The 16804-nt window shown below is 43.6% G+C and overlaps 1 protein-coding gene across 1 annotated transcript in view; it reads right to left on the bottom strand.

Moving 5' to 3' along the window:
* The window catches only part of sptbn1 (spectrin, beta, non-erythrocytic 1), a 119351-nt gene extending 102909 nt beyond the window's left edge, over positions 1-16442 (bottom strand). The window contains exon 1 of the mRNA XM_084077015.1: positions 16307-16442. The gene's annotated coding sequence lies outside the window, so the exon portion shown is untranslated. The remainder of the gene's footprint in view (positions 1-16306) is intronic.
* Between the last annotated feature and the right edge of the window lie 362 nt (positions 16443-16804).

Here is a 16804-nt window from a genome sequence, read left to right as displayed (position 1 = left end):
TGCAACGTTGTTCAAAACAGTTTTTATTAGGAGGACTTCACCCAATTATCTCCATGTAATTGGTAGTAGACAGCAATGGTGCCATCTTATAATGAGCATTAGTGAGGACCGATTATATGTAAATGCGCCTGCCTGCTTGCTTGGGGGATAAATTTAATATTGACCTCAAGGTCAAACTTTTTGTCAGATCCTGTGTCTAGGTGAGACATGACCTTTGACACAATCTAAATGTCTCATTGGAAGAGCAGGGAGACAAAATACAACCACCCCAATTGTATAAGTTATATTGTTTTAACACTTCACCATACAGATTGGACATTACATTTTATTCATTTAAGTTTATAACGTTTCATTGAAAAAGATACAAGGTATGACTTCAACTCTTGAGGATTTTCCAGTGCACAGAATAGCACACAACAGGACATGAGCTAATAGGGCGGAGATTTCAAACCAGAGTGAGGGATGAATGGAGAGAGAGAGAGTGAGAGAGCGAGATAGTGAGACAGAGCAAGAGATGGAAGTGAAGGAGGAAACAATGTTGGGAAGAGAGAGAGAGAGGAAACACTTGAGACAAGCTTCCAGGGTCAAGAGGACACTTCAAAGGTCACTCCCATCGTCTATCTGTCCATCTCTCGACAGGGGTCCTTGGGGGGGTTCCAGATTATCCCTTCACACGGGAGAACATTTTACATTTTGAGAACTACCATTGCAATAATCTCTCTGTCGGGTGGAAACCTGCGTTTCCAAAACTTTTACTTTTCAGGATTCAAAGTCAAAAATAGCAAAAGTATCAGAACTGCAAGCTCAAAACGTGTCGCTTCACGCCACATTTTGAACTTGTAGATCTGCTACTTTTGATGCTTGTGTGAAGCTGTAGTATGATCACGTAGGGCGTTAATTTGTGAAAAAACACACAAAGTTAAAAATATGGAGATTAGAGGCTTCTGCCCAACAACAACAATATATTACTTAGTAACTGGTTACTGGGCAGGGGGCGAGAGGGAGATTGAACCTATGGAGTGCGGAGTGCAGAGTACAGGACATTCCGCGGTGCATGATGATGCAAACAGCCAGCTCCCATCATCCCATTTGGGTGGAGGGGGTTGGGCCAGGGCCAACAGCCATAGTATTATCATAATAATAGTCATAGTGCTGTAAAGAGCTTTACATAAAAGCCTCCAAATGTGTGTGTGTGTGTGTGTGTGTGTGTGTGTGTGTGTGTGTGTGTGTGTGTGTGTGTGTGTGTGTGTGTGTGTGTGTGTGTGTGTGTGTGTGTGTGTGTGTGTGTGGCATTATGTTGTATTGTCATTAGAGTATACCAGGAAATCTGATTTCTTGCTAACAGATTTCCATTCATCTACTTTGTATTCTGTGTTTTTTGTTTTGTTTTTGGGGTGGGTGGGGTTGGCTCTGTCTGGCCCAATAGCAATATTCTCATTTTGTTTTTAACGCTTTCGGACACTACTTGAGAGCTATATATCATTGCTTTCTCCCTAAGATACAGTACGTCACGAGGAAAACTTGACAATATTCCACTGATATTGATATTGTCCCACTGATATTTTCCTAATGCGTGAGGGGGCCGTGTTTTTTCATTTATTTTTTATAATTTTTGGGGATTTTTTTAATTTTTATTTTAATACAATTAATGAAAAACGTAAGGTCTCCTCGCGTATTAGGAGGGCAGTATGAGTCACCAAAACCAAGGACTGGTGTTTTCAATTAATCCATCATGGTTAAAATGGAGTTTGAAGTTACGGGTTTGTATAGGTAGGGGGCGTGTCTGATAAAATATCAAATTTTGTCTGGGGTGTTCACAAAAGCCTGAGCAGACGTTAAAATGACCCCAATACATATCGCCTTTGTCGGGTGGAAACCTCATATGTCCAAAAGTTAGAATTATGGAGATGGGATCTTTCAGGCATTAAGATTAAATATTATGAATTAAATAAATATATAAATATGTTCAGTGTGGATTTTGGACAAGCTTTAGTGTCTGTTCCTCCACTCCCTTCCTAATCATTCTCCCTGCCTCACTTTATTTGTAATCCCTCCCTTCCTTCCACAAAAACACACACTTGTATTACTATACTTGTGAGGACATCAGCATTGTAGGACGGCATTGAAAATAGCCGGAAAATAGCCGATCTACAAGCGAACCCCAAAACTAAAATGTGTTATACCTATTCCAAAACCTAACCCGAATATTATCCTAAATGTAAGTCCAACCCTAAAACAACCATTTCTCTTGTGAGGACCAGGAAAAGTGTCCTCCCAATGTCCACTTCTCAAATTTTACTATACTTGTGGGGACATTTGGCCCTCACAAGTATAGCAATACAAGTACATACACACACACACACAGAGCACGCAAATGTTCCCCTCTTCAGCCTCCAGATTGGAGTGTCGTCATGGCGATCCATCCTGTCATATCGCCCTGGCTGCCTGCCACACACACACACACACACACACACACACACGCGCACACACACTCTTCTCTCACTGACCCAGTCGTGATCGTCTGTTGCTGCAATGCATTGTGGGATGTCAGATATAATCTATTCCACAGGCTGTATATCAGAGTGTGTAAGAGAGAGACAGAGGACAAAAGGAAAAAGGAGAGATAGCATGTATATTTAATATATATATATATATATATATATATATATATATATATATGTATATATATATATATAGATATAATTGAGTTAGTGTATGTGTGTGCATGATTTTTCCACAGCTCACACCAACCGTTTATCTAATCTGTCCACTGTGTGTGTGTGTGTGCGTGTGCGTGTGCGTGTGCGTGTGCGTGTGTGTAAAGGTGTGTTAGCGCCCCGCACGCGTGCGTGTGTTGAGTGTGTGTGAGTGTGTGCGTTTGATAGTTATTGGACCACTGCAGGCTAATCTCCCATAAAGCCCCACAGGGATTGCTGAGGGATTATGGGTATTGTAGTTTTTATTATAGTTATAACATAGCTGAGAGAGCAGCTCTTTAAGTGCTTAGTTTGGTATTAGTGTATCAACGTGGAGCCATGTTCACCACAAACTAACAACACACACTGTCAAACCCTAAGGTCCACGAGAGATTGATTTGCATTAAACTGCGTTTTTTGCAATGAGTACATACACACAGAACATGAATAGACTCTAACATAAAACAGTGTAAAAGAATATTTGAATATTTAATTATATACTCTTTTTTGCAGTTTTCAAATATTTTTTAACACAGAATCAAATGCTTTTATGGTCATGATTCACCAGGAGCCTGGATGGCTTGGTTCCAGGCTTAAAATAATTGATATAAATATTTTCCCATTTAGTTCTATTTGTACGCTCTCATAGTTACACACACCCGTAACAGGCCATTTGGAACCCCCTCAAGGAACCATGAGGGTACGGACCACACTTTGAGACCCACTGGTGTAGCAGAGTGTTTCCAGTGAGCCAACATGCACAATATCAGCACCCTGACCAGTTTGACCAGAATGGAAGAGAGCCTTCGTTAGTATCAATGGTAAGACCTGTGAAGGGAGTAAGGAAGAGGCCCAATTCCTTTTTCGAAACGAGCGTACGATGCTTTTCAGAGCAAATTAATAGTTTGAGTTATAGTTTGTAAGGACCTTTGGGGTTAAAACAAAGTGGACCCTATGGGTCCTTTTGCACACTTTTTAAGTGTGCATTTGTACAAGTACATGCTATTTTCTTGGCTCCTTCTCCTCCCCAATTTAGTCATCATGCCAATTAATTCCTCCCACTGCTTGCCACTGCTGTTGTATCCTACTGGCTCACCTGCCAGTGAGTAGCCCCCACCGGGAGGACCGACCTAGAGCCTCCATCCTATTCCTCCCACTCAACATTCCCGCTGACAGGTGCCGCCCCCAGCCCGTAGGGGGTATGTGATGACAAAATATCACCTTCCCCCAAACACAGGCCAATTGTGTTCGTATAGACCCCCGACAAAGCCAGGTGCAACGTGGTGAATTCGAACCCCTAGACTGGTGGCGGGCGGCGGGTATTTTTACCCCTGCGCCACCTGTGCGCCCACATTTGTACACTCTTTAAGAGTTCAATTCAAAACAAGTGTTTTATTCTGAAGTCTATTTGAAGTGCCAAGGTCACTTGAAAACTTTAGAAGTTTAATTTAGATAAATGTCTAGTCACCACACACACACAGCAGTGTTCTGGGATTTGTGCTGTTGGGAGGTAATGTTAGCTACACTGCATGAAACCATCCCCCCTACATAATCAATTGTGTGTGTGTGTGTGTGTGTGTGTGTGTGTGTGTGTGTGTGTGTGTGTGTGTGTGTGTGTGTGTGTGTGTGTGTGTGTGTGTGTGTGTGTGTGTGTGTGTGTGTGTGTGTGTGTGTGTGTGTTTGTTCAAGGACAAGTCACCCCTTCCCCCTGCTGCTCATTTTCCCATAATGCCGTTGTGTCAGCAGCCCCTCATGGGTAAAGCAATACTCTGGTGTAAATCTCTGTAATACCACACACAGTTACACACACACACACACACACACCATCTAACACACAGTATATTTTTAGCTGTGTGGTTCAGTAGGTCTTTATGTTACATGTGTATGTGTGTGTATTTCATGAAGTGAACACACACATCTCACACATATGGACCAGACCAGCGGGTTGACAGCGAGGAGTGGGCGTGTTCATGATGTTTCTATGAGAGTCTCTAGTCTCACAGTGGGCCTGTCACAATTATTACATAATCTAATCACAATTATCCTATATATTAAAATTGGCTCAAGGGAGGAACGGCCAGCTGGCGGACCACGTCGTTACATTCATGTCACTATGACTCAGCCATAACCATATAAGGAGTCCCAATGCAACTACGCCCAAAAATGGAGTGCGTTATCTAACCTCAATATGTCGTTGTGGTTAGGGCGCTCGGGGCGCTCAGTGGTAAAATCCCTGCCCACCACCACAGAGGTTGTGGGTTAGAATCCACAGTGGTGCATCCGGCTTTGTCGGGCGTCTACACAAACACAATTGGCCCGTGTTTGGGGGAGGGAAGCTGGCGGGAGGGAGATATGTGTCACTGCATGTAATCCTACAGGCTGGGGCGGCACCTGTCAGCAGGGAGTGTTGGGCCGGAGGAGTAGAACGAAGGCTCTACGTCCTCCTGGTGGGGGCTCCTTACTGGCAGTGAGTCAGTAGGATACAACAGCAGTGACAACACAGAAATGTGTGTGGGGAGGAATCAATTGGCATAACGACTAAATTGGGGAGAAAAAGGGGGTAAATACTCTAAACTCTAAAAAATGTAATAAAAAAATCACACCCAGTGTGAAGTGGGCGGTGTGTGGTCATCACAACATGACTCACTTTAAAAAAAGGATAAGTGACTTTTTTTAAAGTCCATACTGCTATTCATAGGGCTGCACATGTGTCATGTGCTTCGCTAGCCAATCACAGTCCTGAATTTGCAAAGTCAGCCAATCACATTACAGTTAGTGGTGATGACACTAGCTGTAATGTGATTGGCTGATATGAAAAAAGTATCGATTTGCATTGACAATGGAAGGGTTAGGGGGTACACAATTTTTTTGGTCGGTGTCCAAAACTCACTTATAGGGGGCGGCTACACCGCCCCAAAAAAGAATATGTCGTCGTGGCATCAGGCGCAAACAAATCAGTCAACTCCATATATGGGCACAAAGGGGGGCATGCCCATATATGGGCATATACTGATGACATCAGGGATCTCCATATGGCATAAAAGGGACAAGGACTGACAGATAGAGATCCATATATGGGCATACCAGTCAGATCGGCAGTGTGACGTAGGTGTGAGCCTCTCTAGTAACTAGTCTAGTTTGAGATAATATCCCATAATCGTTTCCATGTTGAAAAACGTTCATCCACTTTCAAAAAAAAAGTGTGCAGAAATAGCAGCTCTACAAGCTCACAACGCGTCGCGATGTGACGCGTTGTGAGCTTGTAGGTCAGCCATTTATCCTATTTACAAAAACAATTGAAAGTATAAAATTATTAAATGTGTCAGTTATTTATTTGTATTTTTAAGTTATTTGTCATATCTGACCCGTGCAATTTTTGTTTACGAATCCTAAAAGCCAAAAAGAAATATGCCAATGCTCAATCCCCAAAACACAATTAAAATTGTTAATCACAATTATTTGCAATATGTTAAATTTCATGATCGTGACAGCCCTGGTCTGACAAGAATCCAGAAGAATCGACAAGTTTCATTTGTCTCACTAACTACTGTACTCATACTGGTAGAAGTAGTGAAATGCAAGTACCTCTGAAGCACTGTTTCCCAATCAGTGGGTCAGGACCCTTGTTTGGGTCGCAGACGACTTTTTATGAGTCGCGAGTAAATAGCCCCTTTTTTCTGTTTTTCAACATAAAAGAAATAAATATACATTTCAAAATATTTTAAAAAGCTTAAACATAAACAAATCACAACTCAATTAAAAAAAATCCAAAGTATTTCATGAATAAACAAAAAGATCCATAAAATAATCAAAAAACGTTTAAGTAGTAGTGAAAATTGCAGATTTACAAGCTCACAGCTCGTAGATCTGCTATAGAGAGAGAGAATGGGATGGGGGGAGAGACAGAGAGACACAGAGAAAGGGGGGAGAGAGAGAGAGACAGACAGTGTCCAGATGCTAGCCCAGAGGGCCTGCTCCACTTCGACATAATCACTCATTTCCTGGTCAACTCCACCCAAACACACACACTGTATAATTATATCATGTGACCCCGTAACACTTTCTAAGTTTTGTTTTGTGATCAACAATAGGTTGCACATGAGATATGCTTTGCCTCTACTGAATTTGAGGTGACTTTTAGACGTTTAGAGTTAAATAGAATTTATCCTGCTCTCTGTGTGTCACTGTGTGTGTGCGTGCGTGCGTGTGTGTCTGTCTCTCTCTGCTGATCCTGCTGAGATAGGGCACAGTGAAAACACAGCGTGCACACGCTCACACACACACACACACACACACACACACACACACACACACAAACACACGAGTGTTTACTTGTGCGTATATGTTTGTATTTCTGAACTTTCCACTGGCCAACATTCCTGTTTAATACACACAGGGACCTAACTTGAACCCCTGACCTGAAACTGGTCCCATTTTAGATGTCGACTCTGGCAGATGGAAACCTTGCATGTCCAAAACGTACAAAAAAAGAAATAACCAGTGTTCCAATGGATCCAATGGAGTTATTATTTGGTCACAGTGGTTGAATATTTATAAAACCCACACAGACACACTTAACCACTTTTGCTTTCAAGATTAATACTTTTTTAATAGCTACAATAGCTGGTCTACAAGCCAACAATGTTCTCTACTTTTACGTCACACTTCTGTACAAAGTAGGGCTTTAATTTACAAAACAAATAAAAACATAAAAAGTTGAAATATGGAGATACAAGGTTTCTGCCCGACTGCAATGGTCTTCAGTCAAACATTTTGTTATAGTACACACACAGGCTAGTGGTTTACTCCCACATAGGCACATGCACACACACACAAATATACACTGTGTAGTTTCCCACAGTTTTCCAGATTTGAGCTGGGCACATATGGTGTATTCGTGGGAGCGTGTGTGTGTGTGTGTGTGTGTGTGTGTGTGTGTGTGTGTGTGTGTGTGTGTGTGTGTGTGTGTGTGTGTGTGTGTGTGTGTGTGTGTGTGTGTGTGAATTGATGTTGCGGCAGAGCTAGCTAACATGTTTAGTAGTAACAGACAGTCCTTCCTTGAGAACACATGCTAATCAAATTAATGAATTTTGTGTGTGTGTGTGTGTGTGTGTGTGTGTGTGTGTGTGTGTGTGTGTGTGTGTGTGTGTGTGTGTGTGTGTGTGTGTGTGTGTGTGTGTGTGTGTGTGTGTGTGTGTAATATCTAGCATGTTTGTATAATTCTTCCTAATTTCTTCTCAGAGTTGTTTATTGTGAGAAACTCAACTCACAAACACACACAGTTCATTGACTGCTACAGGCTGGTCTGCGAATGTTGTTGTCGCCACACACACACACACACACACACACACAGTAAGTGAGAAGCTGCCCATGCCGTCTCCAGATGAGTTCATCAACAATAAGTCTACAATAGGGCTGCATCTATAGAGTATTTTCTTAACAATAATAATAAAACAAATAATCGGGAAGTGTTATATCATTTTTATATCATTGCTGTGGAGCAGAAACCTCTTATCTTCAAGTTATTGTGTTTTTCCATAAATGAACACCCCACTTCATCATACTTCAGCGAAGAATTAGCGAAAACAGCAGATGGCTTGTAGATCAGCCATTTCCAGTGTTTTTGAAAATTGTTTATCTTCAATTTAACTATTGCACAGCTAAGGTTTTCATTAGACAACACAGCAGGGTGGGATTCAAGCTCACAACTATGTGGTTCTGTGAGACAACATGACCTCCACCATGACCTTCTACAACCCACCCAGCCCCCGACCCCCTTGACCTCAGAGCCCACCACCCATATGGGAGTTTGGGAGTTCTGGGACATGTATTGATTCAGATTTAGGTTAAGGCCGGGCAATGTATCGATGTCGTGATGCGAGAATAGATACCGTCTGGGATTTGGGATGTACAGTGTATGTACAGTATGGCGCAAGTGTCGTCTTTTCCTGGTTTTAATCGATTTAGCCCTATTCTATACTTTCAGAAATTGTCCAAAATGTCCCAAAATAGCAAAGATAACTGATCTGCGAGCTGACAACAGCGTCACATCGTGTCAGCTTGTAGATCAGCCATTTTCACTATCTTGCCGTTTCAAAGAGCATGACAAAAGATGGTCGACTCTAGCGGTCGTATTCCTTTTATAAACTTTTAACAAATCGACTGGTTTGCAGAAATGCTGCTTGGCCAACAGGCTGATAGAGTGAATGAAAACACACACACATGCACACGCCTGCGTGTTGGCTTGGCCGTCTGCCACAAAGAGTCATGTCTGCTATGTTATTACCTCAGATAATATGCATGCACAACTCTCACACAATGCATTTACCTCAGGTAAGTGCTCTGTGTGTGTGTGTGTGTGTGTGTGTGTGTGTGTGTGTGTGTGTGTGTGTGTGTGTGTGTGTGTGTGTGTGTGTGTGTGTGTGTGTGTGTCTTTTCCACTTATGAACACATAAACCTCGCTCGGGTGGCACGGGGGTAAAGTACCTGCCCATCACCCGTTGTGTAGGCGTTTGAATCCAACGCGGTGCATCCCTTTGAGCCTAGCATCTATATAAAAACACAATTGGCCCGTGATCAGGGGAGGAAATTTGGACGGGTGGATCTTTGTTGATCTTTGTTACATGCACGCACTCCTACGGGGCTGGAGCGGCGCCTGTCAGCGGGGAATGTTGAGTGGGAGGTGTAGGACGGAGGCGCTACGTCCTCCCGGTGGGGGCTCCTCACTGGCAGATGAGCCAGTAGGATACAACATTAGAGGCAACACATAGAGATGTGTGGGAGGAATTGATTGTCATAATGACTCAATTTAATACAATGTGTTGGTGTTCACATCTGAATGGTTTTAGTTTTTGGCTGTTTTTTTGTCAAATTGCTCCGCGACAAGTCAAGATGGACCGGGTTGATCGCAGGGACACATCTCTGATGTAAATATTTAGCATAAGGAGAGTTGAACGGACGTACCACCAGGAGACACACACACACACACTCCTTCTCTTGAGGAGAAGCAGAGATTAAACTGGACAGCATCCACATACCACTGCTATCTGTGCTTCTGTGTGTGTGTGTGTGTGTGTGTGTGTGTGTGTGTGTGTGTGTGTGTGTGTGTGTGTGTGTGTGTGTGTGTGTGTGTGTGTGTGTGTGTGTGTGTGTGTGTGGGGGGGGGGGTCCCACGCAACATAGGAGGCATGGGTGAGAGAAAAGCAGTCACAGGTTTTTTTTAATAAATATGATTATATATATATTTAGCCGAGTAAACCCAATCTCTCTCTGTCTGTCTGTCTCTCTCTACACTGGACTACTGTCATTCCCTCTCCACTCCGTACATTCCTCCTCTCCTCTGTCTATCCTCTCTCCTCTCCTCCCTAATTCTTGTTTAATCCACTCATCCATCCCCCACCCTATTTCTCATCGACCTCTCCTTTTTCCCCCCATTTCTGCATCCCGCCCTCTCTCCTGAGATCATCTGCGCGTGTGTGTGTGTGTGTGTGTGTGTGTGTGTGTGTGTGTGTGTGTGTGTGTGTGTGTGTGTGTGTGTGTGTGTGTGTGTGTGTGTGTGTGTGTGTGTGTGTGTGTGTGTGTGTGTGTGTGTGTGTGTGTGTGTGTGTGTGTGTGTGTGTGTACACGCATGTGTTGACTAATTTCAGTGCCTGACAAATTGAATCAGTGTGACAGTTAAGCCCGATTTATGCTTCGTCGCACTACCATCATATCCGATCTACAAGCTTGGGCTTGCAGATCGGCTGTGTCCATGACGTGAGACTAGCTATCGTGTGTGAGGATTTGGGATTTTGCAATATCGTGATGAGGTGTTGCCTTGTCCTAATTGTTTATCATGCAAGCCTAATTTTATACTTTAACAGATAATAGCCGATCTACAAGCTCACAGCTTGTAGATGATGGCTGAAAACATATCCTCCTAGAGAGGAACACTGGTTGGATATTATTGAAGAAATATGTCTCATGGAAAAACATAACCTATAATCTGAGGACTAAAGCAGAGTTATATGAGAAACGTTGGGGAAAATGGTATTTGTATAAGAGTAAATAGTGTCTTCGTTCCCCCCTTTTTATTGTGTCTTTTTCTTATTGTCACTTCCATTTTGAATGTATGTCATGTTTTTGTTGTATTTGCTGTCAGAAATAAAAACAGTATTTTTTTTTTAAATAATAATAATCTTCACAATATGGCGTTATTTGATTTTGTCCATATGGTCTAGCTAGCCCCATGTTGTTTTCAGTACTGACCCCTCTGCCTTGTTGTTATTTATTCATTCCTAACAGAGCATCTTCAAAGCCCTTAGGCAGGCACACACAGACACACACACAGTGTTCAGTACCTCACAGACAGCTGACTATCCTCCTTTAGCAAACACCCTGCTACAAGGAGTCAAGGACACACCGCCTTAACCTAAACCTAGAAATATGCGCAAAATAAAAACACTTACAGTATACATACACACTCGCACACACCACATCAGCTCAAGCCCATTACACACACACACACACACACACACACACACACACACACACACACACACACACACACACACACACACACACACACACACACACACACACACACACACACACACACACACACACACACACACACACACCTCTGTAGAAGTATAGACACAAAGCAGCTCTGCAATCAGTACGGTTCTTCTAACAGCAAAACACAAACACACTTCCAGACAGAGCAGCTTCCCTGGAGAACCATTTGTCAACAGGCCTCTGTTCTAATTACCATGGAGACAACGAGAAAGAGAGAGAGATAGGGAGAGAGAGAGAGCATAACTGTTCCTCTATATGCCGTTAATGGACATTATGGAAAAGATTTGCGCGATCAAAATATTATTTTAATTACAGATTCAACAGTGTCATCATCTCTAACGTGTGATATTCAAAATGAATAAAGGCAAGTCAACATTACAAGCAACCATCAGAAAGGAGGTCAAAGGTCAGAGTGACAGTGACCCTCGAAAGCAGACGACAAACAGAAGTTCTACGACCAGCCACCAGGGGGCTGAAACCACGAGGTTTCTTCCACTCATGCTGAGAAGTACAGTATGTATGTATTTTGTACCAGCAAATTTCACAAACAAATTGATTTCTGTAAATGAAATATCATGTGATAAATTACGTGGTATGGACTGGCATACTCGCCGATACCAGCTTTTAGGCAGTATCTGCAGCTTTTCCGATACTGGTTTCGGTATCGGAACAACTCTAACAGTATTTCACAAACCCCCATCGCTGTGAATTGTTACGCCCCTGACAAAGACAGCCGAACCAAAAAGGCCTGACGCAGTTTCTACAAATCTCAGGTCAGCAGCAGGTCACCAGACTAGAGCCTGATCAATGCCAGATTTTTGGGTGCGATACCGATCCCCATTTTGAGTCCTAGACCACCGATTACCGATGTTTAGACCCATATATTTTGTCTAAAAAATTCACATTTTCTAATCAATTTGAAAAACTGAGAAAGTATACATTTTTCAGATTTTTCAAAAATATTGCCGATTTACAAGCTCACAGGTGTGATCTTGTTGATCTTTTTTTTTAAATGTCTGAAGACTGTCAGGAAAATGTCAGGACACTCCAGCTGCATAAATGCCAATACTGATGTCATCAAAAGAGTCCAATAATGGCGGATATACTGGCCAAAGCATCTACTGGTCTGGCTCTACATACTAGACCTAGATTTGACTTAAGGTTTGTCAAGCAGAGTCTACCATCTGATGATATGAGAGGAGAAGCCAGCAGGTCACACATGGTCTTATAAATAGGAAGGAGGAGGACACATATTGACCTGCTTGTTCAGGGTCACATCGTCCAGCCCCTAGAGGTCACAAAGGTCACAGACAAACCATCCAGACAGCTGTCTGACCTCATCATCCACAACTGTTGCAAGGCGTACGCACACACGGCCATAACGTCTTTGTGACAGGTGCGTAGGTGAAGCACACAATAACGGACGAAGGACAATAAAAGGCAAACCCGCACACAGCCAGGCAGACTTGCAAGAGAATAACTTTATTAGATGCAATGTTTTCGGTCACCAAGACCTTCTTCAAGCGGCTCAGTCACCCTCCACGCAGCCATTTACAACACATCCTAGTTCAGCCACATTGGTAAGGAATGCAACATGGAAGAGAGATGTCCTTAAAATCATCAAATATTAAAAGCAATTTCCAAGAGTAAAACGTAACAAATGTTCCTCTGTCCTGCTAAGACAGAAATGTTCGGTAATAAAAGACCCCTAAAATTAACTCAACCTACACGTAGCATGACAAAGAGGGAGTGTGTGTGTGTGTGTGTGTGTGTGTGTGTGTGTGTGTGTGTGTGTGTGTGTGTGTGTGTGTGTGTGTGTGTGTGTGTGTGTGTGTGTGTGTGTGTGTGTTTGTGAGAGAGACAGACAGAGAGAGACATACAGAAAGAGACACAGGGAGAGAGAGACAGACACAGAGAGCCTGTGTGTGTGTGTGTGTGTGTGTGTGTGTGTGTGTGTGTGTGTGTGTGTGTGTGTGTGTGTGTGTGTGTGTGTGTGTGTGTGTGTGTGTGTGTGTGTGAGACAGAGAGACATACAGAAAGAGACAAGAGACACAGATAGGGACTGCGTGTGTGAGATAGACAGAGAGAGAGAGACAGACAGACAGAGAGAGAGAGAAAAGAATCTGAGAGAGATGGTTTGGACACTAGCCAGGCAGTTCAAGCTGACAACCATTCCCATAAACATCCCTATTAGATACCAGAGGAATTCTGGGTAATGTCATTGGGGGGAGGGGGAGGGGGGGGGGTACATACAGAGGAACTCCTACACATTACAGCATCGCTGAAGCTCAGTTCAATCAAACCAGAGCACTAAAACAAAAAACATTAACTCCATGAACGTGAATATATCAATACAATTCAGTAATAACGATGCAAAACGAACGTTAACAGAATCGTTAGAAGGAGAAGATTCCAGAACAATGGGTATGGACTCAGATCCGCATTCAAACCGGTGGTCAGAACTAACGGGCTGCAGTTACTTTGCAGACTGCAGCAGCAGCAGAACAACAAATGATTTACGGCTAAAAAAGGAAGAAAAAAAAGAAAAGTCTCTCCGCAACACAACGGCAGCCGGACCGAGCCAGGCCGGGCCGGGCCGGGCCTGCAGCTCCACGGTTTACCACCACGACCCAAATACGGTTTCAAGTTCATTTGGGATGAAATGCTGCAGTCTCTCTCTCTCTCGCAGCGCAAAGCTAAACGCCGGTTTAACCATTATATTTGAGCCCTAGATTGATGTGCATTAGGGCCACAGACCCCTATTTGATACTCTTTTTTTGAATCTCTGGTCTCTCGACTGTAGAATCCTCAGTGTTTATTTAACTCTAAGAGTGTACAAATGGATCCATTTGTACACTCTCGAGTTACAAACCCATAAGGGTCCATTCGGATCCCCGGTGGTCCCTGGACCGGACATTGAGAAACAGTGATTTATGTGACCTTAAGTTCAAACCAGCAGCCCTCAAAAGTGGGCACTGGGGAGTTGGGACCCCCAGGAGTCATTGAGGGGGTTCCTACTGGAGCCCCCAGCTAAATGGTTATTAAAAGTAAATAGATTCTAGAGAATGGACACGAATGTCTATATTTTTGATCAGTTGCAGTGTTAGCTCTTATCATACCTACAGTAGGCCTACATAGACAGTAACCTACATGAATTCTGGACCAAAATGAAAGACCAAATCACGGCAATAACAACATTCTTAAGATTGGCATCACACAGAGATAAGCCTAAATAATCCGGTCAAATGGGGGTCCTTGAAATGAAAACATTAGACCTTCATCATGTTTGTGCTGATGAATGTCTAACGACCGAAACGTCGATTCAATAAAGAGCCGTTTCAGACAGTGTGCAGGATCTATTTCTCTGATTTGATAGTATAGATCCCTTTCTGAACACTTTTCTTAAAAGATACTATTTTTTTTTTAAAGGTGACCGGTGCGACCCAAATGTGTCATGGATCTGGTTCCGGGACTACCACTGCACCACGCACGCACTCAAAATACATCCTGGACCATTTAAAAAAGGAGGCTACTGTATACCGTAGGCTTAGCCTTAAGTACTGTACTGTATACAGATCCACTTTCATACGAATAGCAGCGTATAAACAGTCCGTTAATGTCTTTTAGTGATGCCGTTAGGAGGCTAAACGACACTTCTTAAACACTTTGGGTGCGTTGCAAAATTGTTGCTTTGCTGCAACATCAAAGGGAAAAGGGGGGAGAGAGAGGGATGAAAGGAAAGAGGGGAGAGAGGAGAGAGAGGGATGAAAGGAAAGAGGGAGAGAGAGAGAGAGAGAGGAGGAAGAGAAACAGTCTAGTCTGGCAGAAGAGGAAGAGGAATGGAGGGATGGATCGAGGGAGGGGGAGAAGAGGAGGAGGAATAGAGGGATGGATGGATGGAGGGGGGAGCCTATAGATCTGATTACATAACTCATTCACATGCGTTGGGTTTTTCGGCCAATTATTTGTTTTTTTTTCATCAGCAATGCAGCTTTTGTGTTCACATTTATTTAACCACTTTAGACCTGGCATGTGGGGCAAAAATTATGGGTTACGTTTTTTCAAAAGTTGAATTTAAAGAAAATATTATGACTTGTGAACTTGTAGATCAGCTATTTTGGACAGGACTGTACCAAAAAAAAGTGATACAGGACCCAATAATCCGGGCATATCGGTCGGCGTCTAAAAAAAACTGTAAAGTCGAGATGTCATCATCATCGTCCTATCCTGCGTCAGGGGGAGACGTTCCAGGGCAACACAGTACAAAAAAAAAGTGACGCATCATTATCTTAATTGAAGCCAACACAACATCCACGCTGCGGGTCAATTAGCTTTGATCTCAACAACAATCACCAATAGAACCGATCATCATGATGATGATGATGATGATGAGGTCACAGAAGAAGAACCCAGGCAGCGACCACGCCTGACATTAAGAAGACCCTCGTGTAGAAGTCAGGACGGGACGGGACGCCCACCCACCCAGGAGGGGAGGGGAGGGGGCCTGGGTCAAACAAGCAGGGTGGGGGGGAATAATAAAACAGTAAAGATATGGAGAAACACGCTCAGTGTATCGCGGTAACAACACCGTTAGACTGATGCTGTTCCAATAGGGTCCGAAAGCCCCCAAAATACAAGTTCAACATGGTCGTTGAGGATAGAGAGACATTCCCTCCTCCTCCTCTCGTCTCCAAACGGGTCCACCATGGAGATCTTTATGCAGAGAAAAGATCTCCATGATGGACTGATCTGACTCCTCCAAGCCGGGGATGTCATTGAAATAAATCTCCAAACCCCTCCTGAGCCGATCCAATGAAACAAACATCTCCCTCTAAAAGAGATATTATCCCACATGGATGCAATGTATAACCACACGGCTCAGCTCCTCCCTTCTGCAGATCTAGTCTACAATACAAACCCGCGCAGGGCACATAGAATAATACTCAATCACTATAATAGTAATAAACCTCCATCACAGACGCACTGCGGATCTAACGGTGCGTTCGTTTGTTAGTTTGTTTGTTTTAGTAAAAGAAATGGGGACGAAAACTCACCTAAATCGACGACAAAACGCGATGAACTTCACCTCCTCTCCTCTTTCTCGCTCTCCGCCTCACTGCCCTGCTGCCTGCAGTTCCAACACACACACAGTACACACACACACACACACAATAATGCTGCACGGCACGCAGGGAGGGAGGAAAAAACGCGACTCCTCAAATCCACCTCCTCCCCCTTCTCTGTGTGTCTCTCTCCTCTGCAACGCCGACTGCAGCGGCCAGGAGGAGCGCTCGTTTCGTGCAGGGGGAGCTGCCCGGAGAGGTGGAGTCAGACCTCTCTCTCTCTTCTCTCTCTCTGTCTATGTCTCTCTCTCTCTGTGTGTCTGTCTCTGCTGCTCAACACACTTCAAAAGCTATGGGGGGGGCGTGAAGACCCCCCTTTTTTTTTGCTTTCAAAGTGTGTGAGGGAGAGAGGACTGCACACACACACACACACATACACGCACGCACGCACGCACGCACGCACGCACGCACGCACGCACGCACGCACAC

This window comes from Gymnoscopelus microlampas (genome assembly GCF_963454915.1).
Source record: "Gymnoscopelus microlampas genome assembly, chromosome: 13".
Lineage (NCBI taxonomy): Eukaryota > Metazoa > Chordata > Actinopteri > Myctophiformes > Myctophidae > Gymnoscopelus > Gymnoscopelus microlampas.
The sequence above is the reverse complement of the archived record's forward strand: the minus strand, read 5'-3'. Positions and strand labels throughout refer to the sequence as shown.